Source organism: the organism of the source record quoted next, unplaced genomic scaffold (assembly GCF_019419815.1).
Source record: "Pyrus x bretschneideri cultivar Hongxiangsu unplaced genomic scaffold, Pyrus_bretschneideri_v1 Contig28, whole genome shotgun sequence".
In the NCBI taxonomy this organism is placed as follows: Eukaryota; Viridiplantae; Streptophyta; class Magnoliopsida; order Rosales; family Rosaceae; genus Pyrus; species Pyrus x bretschneideri.
In genome coordinates this window covers 3,440,846-3,447,090 of record NW_025999590.1, presented here as the reverse complement: position 1 = coordinate 3,447,090, position 6,245 = coordinate 3,440,846, and positions in this window count along the sequence as shown.

Genomic DNA, 6,245 nt, shown 5'->3' with positions numbered 1-6,245 from the left:
CAACTTGTACTTGATGATAATTATCTCTACTAGTTAATAAAACATTCATTGTCAACCAAAACGCTATGAAATTACCAGTTGAACCCTCTAATCAAAACATAACAGAAATAAGAAATGTGGGGTAGAAATGTAATTTCACACAACTAAATTTTGCTTTTTTTTTTTTTCAAAACATCACCTATATGCAATCCTAACATATCTCTAACTTAAAAAAAAAAAAAAAAAATATTCTTCCTACTCCCACATTCTCTATCACTATCTTCCTCTCCACTTCTATTTCAAAAAAAAAAAAAATAAATAAATAAATTTCTCACACATTTAGTGAATGCATAGTGAAATAATTAAAAAAACAATTCATATTTAAAGTTTTAAGTCATATGGAGTTGTTTAAGCTCAAATAAAATTTCCCTTTTTAAAACCTAGGGAGTTTTGTTAAAACACAAAAAATCTTAAGAGGGGTATATATTAAACAACATTAAATTAATTTAATGATTAAAGTTTTAATCATTCTTAACTCTCTAACCAAACACCAACATATCTACTATTCCTGCAAACCAAACACGAGCTTCCTCACATTTGGCCGGCACCTTGCTCTCCCTTAGTAGAAACCAAAACAACGACGCAGCTACTGCATTCAAGGATGCAAATTCTATCCCGCAGCTTCTTCACACTCGGCTACTGCATTCAAGGATGCAAATTCTATCCCGCCCAACACTCTTGTGTAATGACGGCCTCCCGTGTCCCGACTAATTGTATTGGTAGTGTGAGGAAGGACGCTTTAGCAATAGGTGCGGCGTCTAGATCTCCTGTCACCTCCTTGCACAACCTTTTCCTAGTTGTTTTTTAAGCTGTTTGCCTCGTTGTAGGCCTTCGGGTACTTTTGACATCTTTGTCCGGATAATGCTATATCCTGTTTTCCAAAAAAAAAAAAAAAACAACGACGCAGCCACCTATTGCTGGAGCAGCCTTGAATCGAAACACGAAATTTTGCTGTTTTGTACCCCTTTGGACAAGCAAAAGAGGAAAATAGAAAAACAAAAAAACGTGTAGCCAACGGGAATATTGGTCAAAAAAACGTCAACCGAAACCCTAATAGCTAATACCACGAAAAAGAAAAAATAAAATAAAATTTGTACCAATTGGACTAAGGAAAATACAAAAACAAAACATGTGGCCAAGTGACCGGTCCGCAACGGTGCACAACATCACCATCAACTGTATGCCCAATAACAAAATTGGAAAGAAAAAAAAATAAAAAAATAAAAACCAAAACTGGTGGTGGGCCCCCAATAAAAGTTACTTGAAAAAGGAAGGCATGCGGGCCCAAAAACTTGTAGGGCATATCTGGAACGAGAGTATAGAGGCATATCTGGAAGGAGGGCATAGAGGCATCCGCGAGTGAGGGCGAGTGGGGATATTGGATCGTTTTTTCTTACAGTGTTTGATATGTCTTTGTTAGGAAGATGAACTATATGAAACAGGATTATCATTATATTGACTTCTTGCTACAATAATACAAAGTTATTGAATCAAGACTCCACGTGACGTTAAATTTATTTTATATAATTGGATCTTAATGTAGTTATGTTCCTTTCATGAATGATTAAATGTAATGATTGTATTAAATACACATAATCATTTGATTTATATATGTATTAAGTGCATATAAGTACGAGATGTAAACAATTTTCATAAAAATAAAAATAAAAAAGCACATCTTTCCAACTAAAAAAGGGAAACAAAACAAAATTTAATTAAACTAACCTATCAAAGATTGGGTACGAACCATAAAGGTGCAATATGCAACATGTACGAAGAACGACTCTTGGAGCTACTAAAATGCCTAATACTCTTATTTGTGAAGGAAAATACTCCAAAGTCACATTCTGTTAATTCGTAACATGGGTAATCAAAGGCAAAATAAATACTGTTTCTTTCAACCTTCTGACCATGGGGGTACGATATAACAGCGGAATGGTGGTTGCTCACAAATAATACACGATCACCAAGTTCAACAACCTCCATCCATTGTGGACCACCATCAATATCACACTCCAGTTTGAACACTCGAAATCCTTTAGTCTTAGGTGGCTCAGTGTAACGAAAGGTCTTTCCAAGCATGACCTTATGCCAAGGATCGGATAGTAAATACGTTTCTTGTTTAGGCTTGTATGCATAGTCTGCCTTACGAAAAATCATAAACAACTCCATAGATGCAGAATCTTTTGCTAGGTGAACGAAATCACGGCCTTTGTAATGCTCTACTCTTGATCCATTGTAATCAATTTTAACGAAAGGAAGTGGAAAAAAGGAAGGACGTGTGTTGGGATCAAGGGTTATCAACTTAAGGACCCTATAGCTAAGAGGACCGCCATTGCCTTTGGTGTCTTCGATCATCTCAAATACCATTAAAAACTTGGACTGTAAGGACGTTGTAGCATATAACTTACCACCCAGTATAACTATATCATTAACAAATGGTACGTCCTCATCAATCGAGCTCCATGATTGATCCCTTGGCCTACAATAAGTCAGATGACCCTGTTTGCAAAGACAAACCACAAAACATGGCTCCTGGCTGATTGTTTTTGGTTCCGAAGAGGCAATAATTTTAGAAACGGAGAAGTCAGGACCATTGATGCAGTGGCATGGAAGGGTGGACTGCGACGAGGGGAGCATCACTCGATCACCAGATATTGGATTGAAGAAGAAGAATTCTATTTTAAAACTAGGGTTCTGACAATTTTTTAGGTAGAATGACCAAGGTTTCATAAAACCCTCTGGACGCCTCAACGCACTGTCGACCATGATCAACCATCCCTCTATTGAGCCAACACAATCCATCCTATTCATTTTACAATAAAAAATTGTATTTGGCCATGATCGTAGAAATTTATGATCTTTCCAATCACCTGGACTTAAAACGCGATGATCTCTGGTGGACATGGGATGAGAGCTTAACATAAGCCATGGAACTTGATCCTGAGCAAGGGGACGGCGCGACTGAATATTGCTTTTAATAATTGCTTGCCATGAACGGCATACTGCAGCACATCGAACGTAGTCTGATAAGCCCAGTCGTCGTAGAATCAGTTGCATAACATCTCCCGCGAGTTTATTGGACCAGGGGCTGCTGTCCTCTACTTTCGAGATGATCATTCTTCTTCTTCTACATATTATGAAGATGATCATTCTGAACTTCCGGCCAATGAAATCGAGAATGACCAACACAAAGATTCTTGATAGGCGGTAGTATGTTAACATAGGTGGAAGAATTCTTTCAGGATATGCACGAATAAGTGCCAACGATCCAAAAAACACAGCGTAAATGATTATGCCTTCCACGAAATTCACAGTTATAACCTTGTCACGCCTTTTTCTGCGGCACATAAAAAAACAGAAAATGGATTGTTAGGAACGGAATGTGTAAAGCTAGCCAGATTAAATGCAGGAGCAAAAAATAATTCTCCTACAAAGCCACAATTAAGAACAAAGAATAATATAGTGATTTAGAGCACATTTGCATATACATATATTGCACATAAAACCTCCAATTGACGAAATATCTTTAGTTTGTTATTAAAATTGCAGACTTTGAAGCTTATTACCATCACGAATGAAATATTTGTAGTTTCCAAATCAATTATCTACAAAGTAACATATGAGACATACATTAATACGTGATTATCAATCACAAGGGCAGTAACCGAGTGTGCATGTGATTACCTTGTTTTTTCGTCAAGGTAGACCATCAGTAGGCGCCTCATCGTGAAAGTTTTGAAGAAACCCTAACTCGAGTAAGGCTCTGAAAGTTTTGAAGAAACCCTAACCGACCTAATTAATAAGGATCTTGACTTGCGTGTGCACCCCTGGTTGGAAATGAGCGAATTTATATATACATACGTGCTGTTCCCATGCTTTAAAGTCTTTATTGTTTATCTCTAATTTTTTGAAAGAGTCTTGGTCTTATCCTTGATCTCTAGTGAAGATAAGTATTATCACTACTTTGGTTGAATTTATCCAATAGAATTGCGTGTTATAATTTGAATTAAATAAATAATTACACGTGTTTGTGTTTTGAATACAACAGAATTGCTGTTGATTCTCTTTCCATAAACGTAGGAAGAGCAATCCCTATATACTGAAAAGAGGGAAAATGGTTTTGAAGAATCCCATTGAAGCATGACGGAAAACGAAGTCACAAGTCCTTTATGATGCATGGCTAGGATTTTATGAGATCACTTGAAAGGATTTTTAGGGTTCGCCTTCAGAGGATTTTTAGGGCTCGGCCGAGTAATATTCGGGATTTTAATTGATTATCAACCACAAGAGCAGTGACCGAGTGTGCCTGTGATTACCTTGTTCTGAAAGTTTTGAAGAAACCCTAACTAGCCTATGGCTCTTGACTTGCGTGTGTACCTCTGGTTGGGAAGGAGCGAATATATGCATAAATTGGGTTCTTATCTCTCATTAATTTCCATTTCTCATTAATTGAAATTTGAAACCTGTCTGATTTTTCGATTTTATTAAGGTATTTTGACTTTTGTCCATGTCATTATTCTAATATTAAATTATTACATGTCATCGTATGTCAATTTCAAAAAATGAAAAACTTATTAATGATGTCTAGATATATCTTTTTACAATTTTTCATATATTTTTGTTTTTAATTTGTACTCATTTTCAAATTTGTACCAATATTCTCTTTAATTTCAATTTGTACCCATAATTTTAAATTTAATATGTACTCATTTTTTCAATTTAATTTGTACCCATTTTTCTTTGTATGTTTCATATATTTCTACTCTTAATTTGTACCCTTCTTCAAATTTGGACCAATATTCTTTTTAATTTCAATTTGTACCCATAGTTTTAAATTTAATATGTACCCATATTTTTTAATTTGATTTGTACCCATATTATTTTTGCTGAATAGATGTACCCATGCTAATTACATGTACTTATTTTATGTTTTACAATATAAAAATATTTATTTTTTAAGAAGCTATCTAGCTATATATCGAGAAGCAAATTAAGAATTTCTCTGAAATAACATGAATATTGTACATTAATCAATTTAATATATAAAACTGAATTCATTTCCTGGCTCGTAATCCTCAAAACAACGAATAATGACTTCATCTTTCAATTATTTACAAAAAAATTGCAATCGTATGTGCGCGCGCGCGTGTTGAGCAAAAGAAGTGGGATTTGGGAGGAGGGTACATGGCGAGTGAGGTGGGTATACTGAGGAGGAAAATGAGGGTGTAGGTTATGTTGTGGTGAGGACTCTCACGCATTTTTCTCTGGTGAGTGTGTGAGTGTGTGAGTGTGTGAGTGGTTGGGTCATGGTGTTTAAGTGGGGGTGAGAGGGAAGGGAAGGGATCACGATCCTCTCCTAATCTAAGGATGAGGATTCTCATGATCAAAGAGTGTGGGTTGTTGGATGAAAATTCAACAATTATAATTATTATAACTTTAAAAGGATCTCTCTGTTTATAACCGTTAGATGAAATCTAACGATCCACATTCCTTGATCATGAGGATCCTCGTACAAGGATCAGGATCCTGAAGAGGCTGGCCTTTCTGCTGGTTGCGTAGCGGGTTTTGTTGGAATTGACCAATTTAGCCTTGTTTTTGGACTGGTGTGGAAAACCAAGCAAAGACCAAGTCAATTTAAAATTAGATATATACAATAATTTTGGTGACGCAGAAAATTACTGAAATATTGTGATGGTGTGTCGGCAACGCAGACCCAGCACTTACCCCCACAGAACACCCAGCACCGCACACCAAGCACGGCAACGCAGACCCAGCACGGAAGAGAGATACCCACTGAAATCCTGCGGATTTTAGCACCCGCGAGGCGACAGAGACGCGCCGCACCCGCCGGCTTGCTGTCTCGTGTTGTCAGCTGCACCATGAAAGCGACGGCTAACCCCCTCGGGGCGAGCAGGGGCGAGCAAGGGCTCGACACGTGGAGTTGTACGGCGGATCCGTTTCCGGAAATGTGAGAGCATGCGAATGTGGTGTCGTTTGGTGGCAAATGCCAAATGGGAGTTTAAAAGAGCGGGACCCGCCAAGTCAGATAATTCTGGAGCACGAAAATTTTGACCCTTTGCTGGGTTTTGGAGTGGAAAGGAAGCAAACAGAGCCTATAGGAGGAACCAATTAATAAGCAACTCGAAATCGAGTTTATCGAAATAATAAATATCATACTATTCTCATATAACAATTAATAACAA